This window comes from Somniosus microcephalus, unplaced genomic scaffold (assembly GCF_052327205.1).
Source record: "Somniosus microcephalus isolate GS21.2 unplaced genomic scaffold, FLI_Smic_1.0 unresolved_chr1, whole genome shotgun sequence".
NCBI classification, from domain to species: Eukaryota; Metazoa; Chordata; class Chondrichthyes; order Squaliformes; family Somniosidae; genus Somniosus; species Somniosus microcephalus.
This window is the reverse complement of record NW_028225179.1, coordinates 81,005,363-81,025,762: the sequence shown is the minus strand read 5'-3', so window position 1 is coordinate 81,025,762 and position 20,400 is coordinate 81,005,363. Positions and strand designations below refer to the sequence as shown.

The 20,400-nt window shown below is 54.1% G+C and overlaps 1 protein-coding gene across 3 annotated transcripts in view; it reads left to right on the top strand.

Annotated features, from left to right (window-relative positions):
* Positions 1-20,400, top strand: part of LOC147095530 (beta-2-microglobulin-like) — a 60,466-nt gene that overhangs the window by 821 nt on the left and 39,245 nt on the right. The gene's annotated exons all lie outside the window — the stretch shown is intronic.

Below are 20,400 nucleotides of genomic sequence, written 5' to 3'. Positions count from 1 at the left end.
GAAAGCCATTGCCAAGGGGTTGGGTTTGTGCTGTTGCCGCAGTGTGACCAGAGGTCTCCCATGAGAACTGCACACTTAATTCACCCGAACATTTCATCATCTTCAAACACCCCTTCAGCTTGCTCCAGACATCAGTTCAGCCTTTTAATTTCATCTTTCTTCTCGCACTGTTTACTTTGTTTCCAGTATCCTGTACATCTTGCCACTGTTACTCCACTTACACACTTCTCTGCTTTTTCACCAATCTTTCTCTCTTCTACTTTTGTTTCTGCTCTTTATTTATATTTTTGTTTGGTTAAGTGTCTGTTGTCTCTCTTATTGGGGCTGAGAGATCTCCAGTCAGTGTATGGATTTCTCCCAGAGACTGGGACTGAGAGACACCAGTCATTGTACGATATCTCTGAGAGTAGGTCTGAGAGACCCTAGTCAGTGAATGGATATCTCCCAGAGACTGGGTCTGAGAGCCCAGTCAGTGTACGGATATCTCGGAGACTGGGACTGAGACCCCAGTCAGTGTACGGATATCTCGGAGACTGGGACTGAGACCCCAGTCAGTGTACGGATATCTCCCAGAGAGTGGGACTGAGACCCCAGTCAGTGTACGGATATCTCCCAGAGAGTGGGACTGAGACCCCAGTCAGTGTACGGATATCTCCCAGAGAGTGGGACTGAGACCCCAGTCAGTGTACGGATATCTCCCAGAGAGTGGGACTGAGACCCCGGTCAGTATACGGATATCTCCCAGAGAGTGGGACCGAGACCCCAGTCAGTGTACAGATATCTCCCAAAGAATAGGTCTGAGACCCCAGTCAGTGTACGGATATCTCCCAGAGACTGGGTCTGAGACCCCGGTCAGTGTACAGATATCTCCCAGAGACTGGGTCTGAGACCCCAGTCAGTATACAGATATCTCCCAGAGAGTGGGCCTGAGACCCCAGTCAGTGTACAGATATCTCCCAGAGACTGGGTCTGAGACCCCAGTCAGTATACAGATATCTCCCAGAGAGTGGGTCTGAGACCCCAGTCAGTGTACGGATATCTCCCAGAGACTGGGTCTGAGACCCCAGTCAGTATACAGATAACTCCCAGAGACTGGGTCTGAGACCCCGGTCAGTGTACGGATATCTCCCAGAGACTGGGTCTGAGACCCCAGTCAGTATACAGATATCTCCCAGAGAGTGGGCCTGAGACCCCAGTCAGTGTACAGATATCTCCCAGAGAATAGGTCTGAGACCCCAGTCAGTGTACAGATAACTCCCAGAGAGTGGGTCTGAGACCCCAGTCAGTGTACAGATATCTCCCAGAGAGTGGGTCTGAGACCCCAGTCAGTATACAGATATCTCCCAGAGACTGGGTCTGAGACCCCAGTTACTGTACGGATATCTCCCAGAGACTGGGTCTGAGACCCCAGTCAGTGTACAGATATCTCCCAGAGAATCGGTCTGAGACCCCAGTCAGTGTACAGAAAACTCCCAGAGAGTGGGTCTGAGACCCCGGTCAGTGTACAGATATCTCCCAGAGACTGGGTCTGAGACCCCAGTTACTGTACGGATATCTCCCAGAGACTGGGTCTGAGACCCCAGTCAGTGTACAGATATCTCCCAGAGAATCGGTCTGAGACCCCAGTCAGTGTACAGATATCTCCCAGAGAATCGGTCTGAGACCCCAGTCAGTGTACAGAAAACTCCCAGAGAGTGGGTCTGAGACCCCAGTCAGTGTACGGATATCTCCCAGAGACTGGGTCTGAGACCCCGGTCAGTGTACGGATATCTCCCAGAGAGTGGGACTGAGACCCCAGTCAGTATACAGATATCTCCCAGAGACTGGGTCTGATACCCTGGTCAGTGTACGGATATCTCCCAGAGACTGGGTCTGAGACCCCAGTCAGTGTACGGATATCTCCCAGAGACTGGGTCTGAGACCCCGGTCAGTGTACGGATATCTCCCAGAGAGTGGGTCTGAGACCCCAGTTAGTGTACGGATATCTCCCAGAGACTGGGACTGAGACCCCAGTTAGTGTACGGATATCTCCCAGAGACTGGGTGTGAGACCCCAGTCAGTGTACGGGTAACTCCCAGAGAGTGGGTCTGAGACCCCAGTCAGTGTACAGATATCTCCCAGAGAATAGGTCTGAGACCCCAGTCAGTGTACAGATATCTCCCAGAGAGTGGGTCTGAGACCCCAGTCAGTGTACGGATATCTCCCAGAGACTTGGACTGAGACCCCAGTCAGTGTACGGATATCTCCCAGAGAATAGGTCTGAGACCCCAGTCAGTGTACAGATATCTCCCAGAGAGTGGGTCTGAGACCCCAGTCAGTGTACAGATATCTCCCAGAGAGTGGGTCTGAGACCCCAGTCAGTATACAGATATCTCCCAGAGAGTGGGTCTGAGACCCCAGTCAGTATACAGATATCTCCCAGAGAGTGGGTCTGAGACCCCAGTCAGTGTACAGATATCTCCCAGAGAGTGGGTCTGAGACCCCAGTTAGTGTACGGATATCTCCCAGAGAGTGGGTCTGAGACCCCAGTCAGTATACGGATATCTCCCATAGACTGAGTCTGAGACCCCAGTCAGTATACAGATATCTCCCAGAGACTGGGACTGAGACCCCAGTCAGTGTACGGATAGCTCCCAGAAAATAGGTCTGAGACCCCAGTCAGTGCACAGATAACTCCCAGAGACTGGGTCTGAGACCCCGGTCAGTGTACGGATATCTCCCAGAGACTTGGACTGAGACCCCAGTCAGTGTACAGATATCTCCCAGAGACTGGGTCTGAGACCCCGGTCAGTGTACGGATATCTCCCAGAGACTGGGTCTGAGACCCCAGTCAGTGTACAGATATCTCCCAGAGAGTGGGTCTGAGACCCCGGTCAGTGTACGGATATCTCCCAGAGAGTGGGTCTGAGACCCCAGTCAGTGTACAGATATCTCCCAGAGAGTGGGTCTGAGACCCCAGTCAGTGTACGGATATCTCCCAAAGAATAGGTCTGAGACCCCAGTCAGTGTACAGATATCTCCCAGAGACTGGGTCTGAGACCCCAGTCAGTGTACAGATATCTCCCAGAAAATAGGTCTGAGACCCCAGTCAGTGTACGGATATCTCCCAGAGACTGGGACTGAGACCCCGGTCAGTGTACAGATATCTCCCAAAGAATAGGTCTGAGACCCCAGTCAGTGTACGGATATCTCCCAAAGAATAGGTCTGAGACCCCAGTTAGTGTACGGATAGCTCCCAGAGACTGGGTCTGAGACCCCAGTCAGTGTACAGATATCTCCCAGAGAGTGGGTCTGAGACCCCAGTCAGTGTACAGATATCTCCCAGAGACTGGGTCTGAGACCCCGGTCAGTATACAGATATCTCCCAGAGACTGGGTCTGAGACCCCGGTCAGTATACGGATATCTCCCAGAGAGTGGGTCTGAGACCCCGGTCAGTGTACAGATATCTCCCAGAGAGTGGGTCTGAGACCCCGGTCAGTGTACAGATATCTCCCAGAGAGTGGGTCTGAGACCCCAGTTAGTGTACAGATATCTCCCAGAGACTGGGTCTGAGACCCCGGTCAGTATACGGATATCTCCCAGAGACTGGGTCTGAGACCCCGGTCAGTGTACAGATATCTCCCAGAGACTGGGTCTGAGACCCCAGTTCGTGTACGGATATCTCCCAGAGAGTGGGTCTGAGACCCCGGTCAGTATACGGATATCTCCCAGAGACTGGGTCTGAGACCCCGGTCAGTATACAGATATCTCCCAGAGACTGGGTCTGAGACCCCAGTCAGTGTACGGATATCTCCCAGAGACTGGGTCTGAGACCCCAGTCAGTATACGGATATCTCCCAGAGAGTGGGTCTGAGACCCCGGTCAGTATACGGATATCTCCCAGAGACTGGGTCTGAGACCCCGGTCAGTATACAGATATCTCCCAGAGACTGGGTCTGAGACCCTGGTCAGTGTACGGATATCTCCCAGAGACTGGTTCTGAGACCCCAGTCAGTATACAGATATCTCCCAGAGAGTGGGTCTGAGACCCCAGTCAGTATACAGATATCTCCCAGAGACTGGGTCTGAGACCCCGGTCAGTGTACAGATATCTCCCAGAGACTGGGACTGAGACCCCAGTCAGTGTACAGATATCTCCCAGAGACTGGGTCTGAGACCCCGGTCAGTGTACGGATATCTCCCAGAGACTGGGTCTGAGACCCCAGTCAGTGTACAGATATCTCCCAGAGACTGGGTCTGAGACCCCAGTCAGTGTACAGATATCTCCCAGAGAGTGGGACTGAGACCCCAGTCAGTGTACAGATATCTCCCAGAGACTGGGTCTGAGACCCCAGTCAGTATACAGATATCTCCCAGAGACTGGGTCTGAGACCCCAGTCAGTGTACGGATATCTCCCAGAGAGTGGGACTGAGACCCCAGTCAGTGTACAGATATCTCCCAGAGACTGGGTCTGAGACCCCAGTCAGTGTACGGATATCTCCCAGAGAGTGGGACTGAGACCCCAGTCAGTGTACAGATATCTCCCAGAGAGTGGGTCTGAGACCCCGGTCAGTGTACGGATATCTCCCAGAGAGTGGGTCTGAGACCCCGGTCAGTGTACGGATATCTCCCAGAGAGTGGGACTGAGACCCCAGTCAGTGTACGGATATCTCCCAGAGACTGGGTCTGAGACCCCGGTCAGTGTACGGATATCTCCCAGAGACTGGGAATGAGACCCCAGTTAGTGTACGGATATCTCCCAGAGACTGGGAATGAGACCCCAGTTAGTGTACAGATATCTCCCAGAGAGTGGGTCTGAGACCCCGGTTAGTGTACGGATATCTCCCAAAGAATAGGTCTGAGACCCCAGTTACTGTACGGATATCTCCCAGAGAGTGGGTCTGAGACCCCAGTCAGTGTACGGATATCTCCCAAAGAATAGGTCTGAGACCCCAGTTACTGTACGGATATCTCCCAGAGACTGGGTGTGAGACCCCAGTCAGTGTACGGATATCTCCCAGAGAATAGGTCTGAGACCCCAGTTACTGTACAGATATCTCCCAGAGAGTGGGACTGAGACCCCGGTCAGTGTACGGATATCTCCCAGAGACTGGGACTGAGACCCCGGTCAGTGTACAGATATCTCCCAGAGAGTGGGTCTGAGACCCCAGTCAGTGCACAGATATCTCCCAGAGACTTGGACTGAGACCCCAGTCAGTGTACAGATATCTCCCAGAGAGTGGGTCTGAGACCCCAGTCAGTGCACAGATATCTCCCAGAGACTTGGACTGAGACCCCAGTCAGTGTACAGATATCTCCCAGAGAGTGGGTCTGAGACCCCAGTCAGTGTACAGATATCTCCCAGAGAGTGGGTCTGAGACCCCAGTCAGTGTACGGATAGCTCCCAGAGACTGGGTCTGAGACCCCGGTCAGTGTACAGATATCTCCCAGAGAGTGGGTCTGAGACCCCAGTCAGTGTACGGATATCTCCCAGAGAGTGGGTCTGAGACCCCAGTCAGTGTACGGATAGCTCCCAGAGACTGGGTCTGAGACCCCGGTCAGTGTACGGATATCTCCCAGAGAGTGGGTCTGAGACCCCAGTCAGTATACGGATATCTCCCAGAGACTGGGTCTGAGACCCCGGTCAGTATACGGATAGCTCCCAGAGACTGGGTCTGAGACCCCAGTCAGTGTACGGATATCTCCCAGAGACTGGGTCTGAGACCCCAGTTCGTGTACGGATAGCTCCCAGAAAATAGGTCTGAGACCCCAGTCAGTGTACAGCTATCTCCCAGAGAGTGGGACTGAGACCCCAGTCAGTGTACAGATATCTCCCAGAGAGTGGGCCTGAGACCCCAGTGAGTGTACAGATATCTCCCAGAGATTAGGTCTGAGACCCCAGTCAGTGTACGGATATCTCCCAGAGACTGGGTCTGAGACCCCAGTCAGTGTACAGATATCTCCCAGAGAGTGGGTCTGAGACCCCGGTCAGTGTACAGATATCTCCCAGAGACTGGGTCTGAGACCCCGGTCAGTGTACGGATATCTCCCAGAGACTGGGACTGAGACCCCAGTCAGTGTACGGATATCTCCCAGAGAGTGGGTCTGAGACCCCAGTCAGTGTACGGATATCTCCCAGAGAATAGGTCTGAGACCCCAGTCAGTGTACGGATAGCTCCCAGAGACTGGGACTGAGACCCCAGTCAGTGTACAGATATCTCCCAGAGAATAGGTCTGAGACCCCAGTCAGTGTACAGATATCTCCCAGAGAGTGGGTCTGAGACCCCAGTCAGTGTACAGATATCTCCCAGAGACTGGGACTGAGACCCCAGTTAGTGTACAGGTATCTCCCAGAGACTGGGTCTGAGACCCTGGTCAGTATACGGATATCTCCCAGAGACTGGGTCTGAGACCCCGGTCAGTGTACGGATATCTCCCAGAGAGTGGGTCTGAGAGCCCGGTCAGTATACGGATATCTCCCAGAGACTGGGTCTGAGACCCCGGTCAGTGTACAGATATCTCCCAGAGAGTGGGTCTGAGACCCCAGTCAGTGTACAGATATCTCCCAGAGAGTGGGTCTGAGACCCCAGTTAGTGTACGGATAGCTCCCAGAGACTGGGTCTGAGACCCCGGTCAGTGTACGGATATCTCCCAGAGACTGGGTCTTGAGACCCCAGTTCGTGTACGGATAGCTCCCAGAAAATAGGTCTGAGACCCCAGTCAGTGTACAGCTATCTCCCAGAGAGTGGGTCTGAGACCCCAGTCAGTGTACGGATATCTCCCAGAGAGTGGGACTGAGACCCCAGTCAGTGTACAGATATCTCCCAGAGAGTGGGTCTGAGACCCCAGTCAGTGTACAGCTATCTCCCAGAGAGTGGGTCTGAGACCCCAGTCAGTGTACGGATATCTCCCAGAGAGTGGGACTGAGACCCCAGTCAGTGTACAGATATCTCCCAGAGAGTGGGCCTGAGATCCCAGTCAGTGCACAGATATCTCCCAGAGAGTGGGTCTGAGACCCCAGTCAGTGTACAGATAACTCCCAGAGAGTGGGCCTGAGATCCCAGTCAGTGCACAGATATCTCCCAGAGAGTGGGTCTGAGACCCCAGTCAGTGTACGGATATCTCCCAGAGACTGGGTCTGAGACCCCAGTCAGTGTACAGATATCTCCCAGAGAGTGGGTCTGAGACCCCGGTCAGTGTACGGATAGCTCCCAGAGACTGGGTCTGAGACCCCAGTCAGTATACAGATATCTCCCAGAGAGTGGGTCTGAGACCCCAGTCAGTATACAGATATCTCCCAGAGACTGGGTCTGAGACCCCAGTCAGTGTACAGATATCTCCCAGAGAGTGGGTCTGAGACCCCGGTCAGTGTACAGATATCTCCCAGAGACTGGGTCTGAGACCCCAGTCAGTGTACAGATATCTCCCAGAGAGTGGGTCTGAGACCCCAGTCAGTGTACAGATATCTCCCAGAGAGTGGGTCTGAGACCCCGGTCAGTGTACAGATATCTCCCAGAGACTGGGACTGAGACCCCAGTCAGTGTACAGATATCTCCCAGAGAGTGGGTCTGAGACCCCAGTCAGTATACAGATATCTCCCAGAGAGTGGGTCTGAGACCCCGGTCAGTGTACGGATATCTACCAGAGACGAGGTCTGAGACCCCAGTTAGTGTACGGATATCTCCCAGAGAGTGGGTCTGAGACCCCGGTCAGTGTACGGATATCTCCCAGAGAGTGGGTCTGAGACCCCGGTCAGTATACGGATATCTCCCAGAGAGTGGGTCTGAGACCCCGGTCAGTACACAGATATCTCCCAGAGAGTGGGTCTGAGACCCCGGTCAGTATACGGATATCTCCCAGAGACTGGGACTGAGACCCCAGTCAGTGTACGGATATCTCCCAGAGAGTGGGTCTGAGACCCCAGTCAGTGTACGGATATCTCCCAGAGAGTGGGTCTGAGACCCCAGTCAGTGTACGGATATCTCCCAGAGAGTGGGTCTGAGACCCCGGTCAGTACACAGATATCTCCCAGAGAGTGGGTCTGAGACCCCAGTCAGTGTACGGATATCTCCCAGAGACTGGGTCTGAGACTCCAGTTCGTGTACGGATAGCTCCCAGAAAATAGGTCTGAGACCCCAGTCAGTGTACAGCTATCTCCCAGAGAGTGGGTCTAAGACCCCAGTCAGTGTACAGATATCTCCCAGAGAGTGGGTCTGAGACCCCAGTCAGTATACGGATATCTCCCAGAGAGTGGGTCTGAGACCCCGGTCAGTGTACAGATATCTCCCAGAGAGTGGGACTGAGACCCCAGTCAGTGTACAGATATCTCCCAGAGAGTGGGCCTGAGACCCCAGTCAGTGTACAGATATCTCCCAGAGACTGGGTCTGAGACCCCAGTCAGTGTACAGATATCTCCCAGAGAGTGGGTCTGAGACCCCAGTCAGTGTACAGATATCTCCCAGAGACTGGGTCTGAGACCCCGGTCAGTGTACGGATATCTCCCAGAGAGTGGGTCTGAGACCCCAGTCAGTATACGGATATCTCCCAGAGAGTGGGTCTGAGACCCCGGTCAGTATACGGATATCTCCCAGAGACTGGGACTGAGATCCCGGTCAGTGTACGGATATCTCCCAGAGAGTGGGTCTGAGACCCCGGTCAGTATACGGATATCTCCCTGAGACTGGGTCTGAGACCCCGGTCAGTATACAGATATCTCCCAGAGACTGGGTCTGAGACCCCAGTTAGTGTACGGATATCTCCCAGAGACTGGGTCTGAGACCCTGGTCAGTGTACGGATAGCTCCCAGAGACTGGGTCTGAGACCCCGGTCAGTGTACGGATATCTCCCAGAGACTGGGTCTGAGACCCCAGTTCGTGTACAGATATCTCCCAGAGACTGGGTCTGAGACCCCAGTTAGTGTACGGATATCTCCCAGAGACTGGGTCTGAGACCCTGGTCAGTGTACGGATAGCTCCCAGAAAATAGGTCTGAGACCCCAGTCAGTGTACAGCTATCTCCCAGAGAGTGGGTCTGAGACCCCAGTCAGTGTACGGATATCTCCCAGAGAGTGGGACTGAGACCCCAGTCAGTGTACAGATATCTCCCAGAGAGTGGGTCTGAGACCCCGGTCAGTGTACAGATATCTCCCAGAGAATAGGTCTGAGACCCCAGTCAGTGTACAGATAACTCCCAGAGAGTGGGTCTGAGACCCCAGTCAGTGTACAGATATCTCCCAGAGAATGGGTCTGAGACCCCAGTCAGTATACGGATATCTCCCAGAGAGTGGGACTGAGACCCCAGTCAGTGTACAGATATCTCCCAGAGAGTGGGCCTGAGACCCCAGTCAGTATACAGATATCTCCCAGAGAGTGGGCCTGAGACCCCGGTCAGTATACGGATATCTCCCAGAGACTGGGTCTGAGACCCCAGTCAGTGTACAGATATCTCCCAGAGAGTGGGTCTGAGACCCCGGTCAGTATACGGATAGCTCCCAGAGACTGGGTCTGAGACCCCAGTCAGAATACAGATATCTCCCAGAGAGTGGGTCTGAGACCCCAGTCAGTATACAGATATCTCCCAGAGAGTGGGTCTGAGACCCCAGTCAGTGTACAGATATCTCCCAGAGAGTGGGTCTGAGACCCCAGTTAGTGTACGGATATCTCCCAGAGACTGGGTCTGAGACCCTGGTCAGTGTACGGATAGCTCCCAGAGACTGGGTCTGAGACCCCGGTCAGTGTACGGATATCTCCCAGAGACTGGGTCTGAGACCCCAGTTCGTGTACGGATAGCTCCCAGAAAATAGGTCTGAGACCCCAGTCAGTGTACAGCTATCTCCCAGAGAGTGGGTCTGAGACCCCAGTCAGTGTACGGATATCTCCCAGAGAGTGGGACTGAGACCCCAGTCAGTGCACAGATAACTCCCAGTCAGTGTACAGATATCTCCCAGAGAGTGGGTCTGAGACCCCGGTCAGTATACGGATATCTCCCAGAGAGTGGGTCTGAGACCCCAGTCAGTATACAGATATCTCCCAGAGAGTGGGTCTGAGACCCCAGTCAGTATACAGATATCTCCCAGAGAGTGGGTCTGAGACCCCAGTCAGTATACAGATATCTCCCAGAGAATAGGTCTGAGACCCCGGTCAGTGTACGGATATCTCCCAGAGAGTGGGTCTGAGACCCCAGTCAGTGTACGGATATCTCCCAGAGAGTGGGTCTGAGACCCCAGTCTGTGTACAGATATCTCCCAGAGAGTGGGTCTGAGACCCCAGTCAGTATACAGATATCTCCCTGAGACTGGGTCTGAGACCCCGGTCAGTATACAGATATCTCCCTGAGACTGGGTCTGAGACCCCGGTCAGTATACAGATATCTCCCAGAGACTGGGTCTGAGACCCCAGTCAGTGTACGGATAGCTCCCAGAGACTGGGTCTGAGACCCCGGTCAGTATACGGATATCTCCCTGAGACTGGGTCTGAGACCCCGGTCAGTATACAGATATCTCCCAGAGACTGGGTCTGAGACCCCAGTCAGTGTACGGATAGCTCCCAGAGACTGGGTCTGAGACCCCGGTCAGTGTACGGATATCTCCCAGAGACTGGGTCTGAGACCCCAGTTCGTGTACGGATAGCTCCCAGAAAATAGGTCTGAGACCCCAGTCAGTGTACAGCTATCTCCCAGAGAGTGGGTCTGAGACCCCAGTCAGTGTACGGATATCTCCCAGAGAGTGGGACTGAGACCCCAGTCAGTGTACGGATATCTCCCAGAGAGTGGGTCTGAGACCCCAGTCAGTGTACAGATAACTCCCAGAGAGTGGGTCTGAGACCCCGGTCAGTGTACGGATATCTCCCAGAGAATAGGTCTGAGACCCCAGTCAGTGTACGGATATCTCCCAGAGAGTGGGTCTGAGACCCCAGTCAGTGTACGGATATCTCCCAGAGAATAGGTCTGAGACCCCAGTCAGTGTACGGATATCTCCCAGAGAGTGGGTCTGAGACCCCAGTCAGTGTACGGATATCTCCCAGAGACTGAGTCTGAGACCCCGGTCAGTATACGGATATCTCCCAGAGAATAGGTCTGAGACCCCAGTCAGTGTACAGATATCTCCCAGAGAATAGGTCTGAGACCCCAGTCAGTGTACGGATATCTCCCAGAGAATAGGTCTGAGACCCCAGTCAGTGTACAGATATCTCCCAGAGAATAGGTCTGAGACCCCAGTCAGTGTACGGATATCTCCCAGAGAATAGGTCTGAGACCCCAGTCAGTGTACGGATATCTCCCAGAGAATAGGTCTGAGACCCCAGTCAGTATACGGATATCTCCCAGAGACTGAGTCTGAGACCCCGGTCAGTGTACGGATATCTCCCAGAGACTGGGTCTGAGACCCCAGTCAGTGTACAGATATCTCCCAGAGAGTGGGTCTGAGACCCCGGTCAGTATACGGATAGCTCCCAGAGACTGGGTCTGAGACCCCAGTCAGAATACAGATATCTCCCAGAGAGTGGGTCTGAGACCCCAGTCAGTGTACGGATATCTCCCAGAGAGTGGGTCTGAGACCCCGGTCAGTATACAGATATCTCCCAGAGAGTGGGTCTGAGACCCCAGTTAGTGTACGGATATCTCCCAGAGACTGGGTCTGAGACCCCAGTTCGTGTACGGATAGCTCCCAGAAAATAGGTCTGAGACCCCAGTCAGTGTACAGCTATCTCCCAGAGAGTGGGTCTGAGACCCCAGTCAGTGTACGGATATCTCCCAGAGAGTGGGACTGAGACCCCGGTCAGTGTACGGATATCTCCCAGAGAGTGGGTCTGAGACCCCAGTCAGTGTACAGATAACTCCCAGAGAGTGGGACTGAGACCCCAGTCAGTGTACAGATATCTCCCAGAGAGTGGGACTGAGACCCCAGTCAGTGTACAGATATCTCCCAGAGACTGGGTCTGAGACCCCGGTCAGTGTACGGATATCTCCCAGAGACTGGGTCTGAGACCCCGGTCAGTGTACGGATATCTCCCAGAGACTGGGACTGAGACCCCAGTCAGTGTACAGATATCTCCCAGAGACTGGGTCTGAGACCCCGGTCAGTGTACGGATATCTCCCAGAGAGTGGGACTGAGACCCCAGTCAGTGTACAGATATCTCCCAGAGACTGGGTCTGAGACCCCAGTTCGTGTACGGATATCTCCCAGAGAGTGGGACTGAGACCCCGGTCAGTGTACAGATATCTCCCAGAGAGTGGGACTGAGACCCCGGTCAGTGTACAGATATCTCCCAGAGACTGGGTCTGAGACCCCAGTCAGTGTACGGATATCTCCCAGAGAGTGGGTCTGAGACCCCGGTCAGTATACGGATAGCTCCCAGAGACTGGGTCTGAGACCCCGGTCAGTGTACGGGTATCTCCCAGAGACTGGGTCTGAGACCCCAGTCAGTGTACAGATATCTCCCAGAGAGTGGGTCTGAGACCCCAGTCAGTGTACAGATATCTCCCAGAGAGTGGGTCTGAGACCCCGGTCAGTATACGGATATCTCCCAGAGAGTGGGTCTGAGACCCCGGTCAGTATACGGATATCTCCCAGAGAGTGGGTCTGAGACCCCGGTCAGTATACGGATATCTCCCAGAGACTGGGACTGAGACCCTGGTCAGGATACGGATATCTCCCAGAGAGTGGGACTGAGACCCCAGTCAGTGTACGGATATCTCCAGAGAGTGGGTCTGAGACCCCGGTCAGTATACGGATATCTCCCAGAGAGTGGGTCTGAGACCCCGGTCAGTATACGGATATCTCCCAGAGACTGGGACTGAGACCCCAGTCAGTGTACGGATATCTCCCAGAGAGTGGGTCTAAGACCCCAGTCAGTGTACGGATATCTCCAGAGAGTGGGTCTAAGACCCCAGTCAGTGTACAGATATCTCCCAGAGAATAGGTCTGAGACCCCAGTCAGTGTACGGATATCTCCCAGAGAGTGGGTCTGAGACCCCAGTCAGTGTACAGATATCTCCCAGAGAGTGGGTCTGAGACCCCAGTCAGTGTACGGATATCTCCCAGAGAGTGGGTCTGAGACCCTGGTCAGTGTACAGATATCTCCCAGAGAGTGGGACTGAGACCCCAGTCAGTGTACAGATATCTCCCAGAGAGTGGGTCTGAGACCCCAGTCAGTGTACGGATATCTCCCAGAGAGTGGGTCTGAGACCCTGGTCAGTGTACGGATATCTCCCAGAGAGTGGGACTGAGACCCCAGTCAGTGTACAGATATCTCCCAGAGACTGGGACTGAGACCCCGGTCAGTGTACGGATATCTCCCAGAGAATAGGTCTGAGACCCCAGTCAGTGTGCAGATAACTCCCAGAGACTGGGTCTGAGACCCCAGTCAGTGTACAGATAACTCCCAGAGAGTGGGACTGAGACCCCAGTCAGTGTACGGATATCTCCCAGAGACTGGGCCTGAGACCCCAGTCAGTGTACAGATATCTCCCAGAGAATAGGTCTGAGACCCCAGTCAGTGTACAGATAACTCCCAGAGAGTGGGTCTGAGACCCCAGTCAGTGTACAGATATCTCCCAGAGACTGGGACTGAGACCCCGGTCAGTGTACGGATATCTCCCAGAGACTGGGACTGAGACCCCAGTCAGTGTACGGATATCTCCCAGAGACTGGGTCTGAGACCCCGGTCAGTATACGGATATCTCCCAGAGAGTGGGTCTGAGACCCCAGTCAGTATACAGATATCTCCCAGAGAGTGGGTCTGAGACCCCAGTCAGTATACAGATATCTCCCAGAGAGTGGGTCTGAGACCCCGGTCAGTGTACGGATATCTCCCAGAGAGTGGGTCTGAGACCCCAGTCAGTGTACGGATATCTCCCAGAGAATAGGTCTGAGACCCCGGTCAGTGTACGGATATCTCCCAGAGAGTGGGTCTGAGACCCCAGTCAGTGTACGGATATCTCCCAGAGAATAGGTCTGAGACCCCAGTCAGTGTACAGATAACTCCCAGAGAGTGGGACTGAGACCCCAGTCAGTGTACAGATATCTCCCAGAGAGTGGGTCTGAGACCCCGGTCAGTATACGGATATCTCCCAGAGAGTGGGTCTGAGACCCCAGTCAGTGTACAGATATCTCCCAGAGAGTGGGTCTGAGACCCCAGTCAGTGTACGGATAGCTCCCAGAGACTGGGTCTGAGACCCTGGTCAGTGTACGGATATCTCCCAGAGAGTGGGTCTGAGACCCCGGTCAGTGTACGGATATCTCCCAGAGAGTGGGTCTGAGACCCCAGTCAGTATACAGATATCTCCCAGAGACTGGGTCTGAGACCCCAGTCAGTGTACGGATATCTCCCAGAGAATAGGTCTGAGACCCCGGTCAGTGTACGGATATCTCCCAGAGACTGGGTCTGAGACCCCGGTCAGTGTACGGATATCTCCCAGAGACTGGGTCTGAGACCCCGGTCAGTGTACGGATATCTCCCAGAGACTGGGTCTGAGACCCCGGTCAGTGTACGGATATCTCCCAGAGACTGGGTCTGAGACCCCAGTCAGTGTACGGATATCTCCCAGAGAGTGGGTCTGAGACCCCAGTCAGTATACGGATATCTTCCAGAGACTGGGACTGAGACCCCAGTCAGTATACGGATATCTCCCAGAGAGTGGGTCTGAGACCCCGGTCAGTACACAGATATCTCCCAGAGAGTGGGTCTGAGACCCCAGTCAGTATACAGATATCTCCCAGAGAGTGGGTCTGAGACCCCAGTCAGTGTACAGATATCTCCCAGAGACTGGGACTGAGACCCCAGTCAGTATACAGATATCTCCCAGAGAGTGGGTCTGAGACCCCAGTCAGTGTACAGATATCTCCCAGAGACTGGGTCTGAGACCCCGGTCAGTGTACGGATATCTCCCAGAGAGTGGGTCTGAGACCCCAGTCAGTGTACAGATATCTCCCAGAGACTGGGTCTGAGACCCCAGTCAGTGTACGGATATCTCCCAGAGAGTGGGTCTGAGACCCCAGTCAGTATACGGATATCTCCCAGAGACTGGGTCTGAGACCCCGGTCAGTATACGGATATCTCCCAGAGACTGGGTCTGAGACCCCGGTCAGTATACGGATATCTCCCAGAGACTGGGTCTGAGACCCCAGTCAGTGTACGGATATCTCCCAGAGAGTGGGACTGAGACCCCAGTCAGTGTACGGATATCTCCCAGAGAGTGGGTCTGAGACCCCAGTCAGTGTACGGATATCTCCCAGAGAGTGGGTCTGAGACCCCAGTCAGTGTACGGATATCTCCCAGAGAGTGGGTCTGAGACCCCGGTCAGTATACAGATATCTCCCAGAGACTGGGTCTGAGACCCCAGTCAGTGTACGGATATCTCCCAGAGAATAGGTCTGAGACCCCGGTCAGTGTACGGATATCTCCCAGAGACTGGGTCTGAGACCCCAGTCAGTATACAGATATCTCCCAGAGAGTGGGTCTGAGACCCCGGTCAGTGTACGGATATCTCCCAGAGACTTGGTCTGAGACCCCGGTCAGTGTACAGATATCTCCCAGAGAGTGGGTCTGAGACCCCAGTCAGTGTACAGATATCTCCCAGAGAGTGGGTCTGAGACCCCAGTCAGTATACAGATATCTCCCAGAGAGTGGGTCTGAGACCCCAGTCAGTGTACAGATATCTCCCAGAGACTGGGACTGAGACCCCAGTCAGTATACAGATATCTCCCAGAGACTGGGACTGAGACCCCAGTCAGTGTTCGGATATCTCCCAGAGAGTGGGTCTGAGACCCCGGTCAGTATACGGATATCTCCCAGAGAGTGGGTCTGAGACCCCGGTCAGTATACGGATATCTCCCAGAGACTGGGACTGAGATCCCGGTCAGTGTACGGATATCTCCCAGAGAGTGGGTCTGAGACCCCGGTCAGTATACGGATATCTCCCTGAGACTGGGTCTGAGACCCCGGTCAGTATACAGATATCTCCCAGAGACTGGGTCTGAGACCCCAGTCAGTGTACAGATATCTCCCAGAGAGTGGGTCTGAGACCCCAGTTCGTGTACGGATAGCTCCCAGAAAATAGGTCTGAGACCCCAGTCAGTGTACGGATATCTCCCAGAGAGTGGGACTGAGACCCCAGTCAGTGTACAGATATCTCCCAGAGAGTGGGCCTGAGACCCCAGTCAGTGTACAGATATCTCCCAGAGAATAGGTCTGAGACCCCAGTCAGTGTACGGATATCTCCCAGAGACTGGGTCTGAGACCCCAGTCAGTGTACAGATATCTCCCAGAGAGTGGGTCTGAGACCCCAGTTCGTGTACGGATAGCTCCCAGAAAATAGGTCTGAGACCCCAGTCAGTGTACAGATATCTCCCAGAGAGTGGGTCTGAGACCCCGGTCAGTATACAGATATCTCCCAGAGAGTGGGTCTGAGACCCCGGTCAGTATACGGATATCTCCCAGAGACTGGGTCTGAGACCCCAGTCAGTGTACAGATATCTCCCAGAGAGTGGGTCTGAGACCCCGGTCAGTGTACAGATATCTCCCAGAGAATAGGTCTGAGACCCCAGTCAGTGTACAGATATCTCCCAGAGACTGGGACTGAGACCCCAGTCAGTGTACAGATATCTCCCAGAGAGTGGGTCTGAGACCCCAGTCAGTGTACAGATATCTCCCAGAGAGTGGGCCTGAGACCCCAGTCAGTGTACGGATATCTCCAGAGAGTGGGTCTGAGACCCCAGTCAGTATACGGATATCTCCCAGAGACTGGGACTGAGACCCCGGTCAGTGTACAGATATCTCCCAGAGACTGGGTCTGAGACCCCGGTCAGTGTACGGATATCTCCCAGAGACTGGGTCTGAGACCCCGGTCAGTATACGGATATCTCCCAGAGACTGGGTCTGAGACCCCAGTCAGTGTACAGATATCTCCCAGAGAGTGGGTCTGAGACCCCGGTCAGTATACGGATATCTCCCAGAGACTGGGTCTGAGACCCCGGTCAGTATACGGATATCTCCCAGAGACTGGGTCTGAGACCCCGGTCAGTATACGGATATCTCCCAGAGACTGGGTCTGAGACCCCAGTCAGTGTACGGATATCTCCCAGAGAGTGGGTCTGAGACCCCGGTCAGTATACAGATATCTCCCAGAGAGTGGGTCTGAGACCCCGGTCAGTATACGGATATCTCCCAGAGACTGGGTCTGAGACCCCAGTCAGTGTACAGATATCTCCCAGAGAGTGGGTCTGAGACCCCGGTCAGTGTACAGATATCTCCCAGAGAGTGGGTCTGAGACCCCAGTCAGTGTACAGATATCTCCCAGAGACTGGGTCTGAGACCCCAGTCAGAATACAGATATCTACCAGAGAGTGGGTCTGAGACCCCAGTCAGTATACAGATATCTCCCAGAGAGTGGGTCTGAGACCCCAGTCAGTGTACAGATATCTCCCAGAGAGTGGGTCTGAGACCCCAGTCAGTGTACAGATATCTCCCAGAGAGTGGGACTGAGACCCCAGTTAGTGTACGGATATCTCCCAGAGACTGGGTCTGAGACCCCGGTCAGTGTACGGATATCTCCCAGAGACTGGGTCTGAGACCCCAGTTCGTGTACGGATAGCTCCCAGAAAATAGGTCTGAGACCCCGGTCAGTATACAGATATCTCCCAGAGAGTGGGTCTGAGACCCCAGTCAGTGCACAGATATCTCCCAGAGAGTGGGTCTGAGACCCCGGTCAGTATACGGATAGCTCCCAGAGACTGGGTCTGAGACCCCAGTCAGTGTACAGATATCTCCCAGAGAGTGGGTCTGAGACCCCAGTCAGTTTTCAGATATCTCCCAGAGAGTGGGTCTGAGACCCCAGTCAGTGCACAGATATCTCCCAGAGAGTGGGTCTGAGACCCCGGTCAGTATACGGATAGCTCCCAGAGACTGGGTCTGAGACCCCAGTCAGTGTACAGATAACTCCCAGAGAGTGGGACTGAGACCCCAGTCAGTGTACAGATATCTCCCAGAGAGTGGGTCTGAGACCCCGGTCAGTATACGGATAGCTCCCAGAGACTGGGTCTGAGACCCCAGTCAGTATACAGATATCTCCCAGAGAGTGGGTCTGAGACCCCAGTCAGTTTTCAGATATCTCCCAGAGAGTGGGTCTGAGACCCCGGTCAGTGTACGGATATCTCCCAGAGACTGGGTCTGAGACCCCAGTTAGTGTACGGATATCTCCCAGAGAGTGGGTCTGAGACCCCAGTTCGTGTACGGATATCTCCCAGAGACTGGGTCTGAGACCCCGGTCAGTGTACGGATATCTCCCAGAGAGTGGGTCTGAGACCCCGGTCAGTATACGGATATCTCCCAGAGAGTGGGTCTGAGACCCCGGTCAGTATACAGATATCTCCCAGAGAGTGGGTCTGAGACCCCGGTCAGTATACGGATATCTCCCAGAGAGTGGGTCTGAGACCCCGGTCAGTATACGGATATCTCCCAGAGAGTGGGTCTGAGACCCCGGTCAGTATACAGATATCTCCCAGAGACTGGGACTGAGACCCCGGTCAGTGTACGGATATCTCCCAGAGACTGGGACTGAGACCCCCAGTCAGTGTACAGATATCTCCCAGAGAGTGGGTCTGAGACCCCGGTCAGTATACGGATATCTCCCAGAGACTGGGACTGAGACCCCAGTCAGTGTACGGATATCTCCCAGAGACTGGGTCTGAGACCCCAGTCAGTGTACGGATATCTCCCAGAGACTGGGTCTGAGACCCCAGTCAGTGTACGGGTATCTCCCAGAGACTGGGACTGAGACCCCGGTCAGTATACGGATATCTCCCAGAGAGTGGGTCTGAGACCCCGGTCAGTGTACGGATATCTCCCAGAGACTGGGACTGAGACCCCGGTCAGTGTACGGATATCTCCCAGAGACTGGGTCTGAGACTCCAGTTCGTGTACGGAATAGCTCCCAGAGACTGGGACTGAGACCCCAGTCAGTGTACGGATATCTCCCAGAGAATAGGTCTGAGACCCCAGTCAGTGTACAGATATCTCCCAGAGACTGGGTCTGAGACCCCGGTCAGTGTACGGATATCTCCCAGAGACTGGGTCTGAGACTCCAGTTCGTGTACGGATAGCTCCCAGAGACTGGGACTGAGACCCCAGTCAGTGTACGGATATCTCCCAGAGAATAGGTCTGAGACCCCAGTCAGTGTACAGATATCTCCCAGAGACTGGGTCTGAGACCCCGGTCAGTGTACGGATATCTCCCAGAGACTGGGTCTGAGACTCCAGTTCGTGTACGGATAGCTCCCAGAGACTGGGACTGAGACCCCAGTCAGTGTACAGATATCTCCCAGAGACTGGGTCTGAGACCCGGTCAGTGTACGGATATCTCCCAGAGACTGGGTCTGAGACTCCAGTTCGTGTACGGATAGCTCCCAGAGACTGGGACTGAGACCCCAGTCAGTATACGGATATCTCCCAGAGACTGGGTCTGAGACCCCAGTCAGTGTACGGATATCTCCCAGAAAATAGGTCTGAGACCCCAGTCAGTGTACAGCTATCTCCCAGAGAGTGGGTCTGAGACCCCAGTCAGTGTACGGATATCTCCCAGAGAGTGGGTCTGAGACCCCAGTCAGTGTACGGATATCTCCCAGAGAATAGGTCTGAGACCCCAGTCAGTGTACAGATATCTCCCAGAGAGTGGGTCTGAGACCCCAGTCAGTGTACAGATATCTCCCAGAGAGTGGGTCTGAGACCCCAGTCAGTGTACAGCTATCTCCCAGAGAGTGGGTCTGAGACCCCAGTCAGTGTACGGATATCTCCCAGAGAGTGGGTCTGAGACCCCAGTCAGTGTACAGATATCTCCCAGAGAATAGGTCTGAGACCCCAGTCAGTGTACAGATATCTCCCAGAGAGTGGGACTGAGACCCCAGTCAGTGTACGGATATCTCCCAGAGAGTGGGTCTGAGACCCCAGTCAGTGTACAGCTATCTCCCAGAGAGTGGGTCTGAGACCCCAGTCAGTGTACGGATATCTCCCAGAGAGTGGGTCTGAGACCCCAGTCAGTGTACGGATATCTCCCAGAGAATAGGTCTGAGACCCCAGTCAGTGTACAGATATCTCCCAGAGAGTGGGCCTGAGACCCCAGTCAGTGTACGGATATCTCCCAGAGAATAGGTCTGAGACCCCAGTCAGTGTACAGATATCTCCCAGAGACTGGGACTGAGACCCCAGTCAGTGTACGGATATCTCCCAGAGACTGGGACTGAGACCCCAGTCAGTGTACGGATATCTCCCAGAGACTGGGACTGAGACCCCAGTCAGTGTACGGATATCTCCCAGAGACTGGGTCTGAGACCCCAGTCAGTGTACAGATATCTCCCAGAGAGTGGGTCTGAGACCCCAGTCAGTGTACAGATATCTCCCAGAGACTGGGTCTGAGACCCCAGTCAGT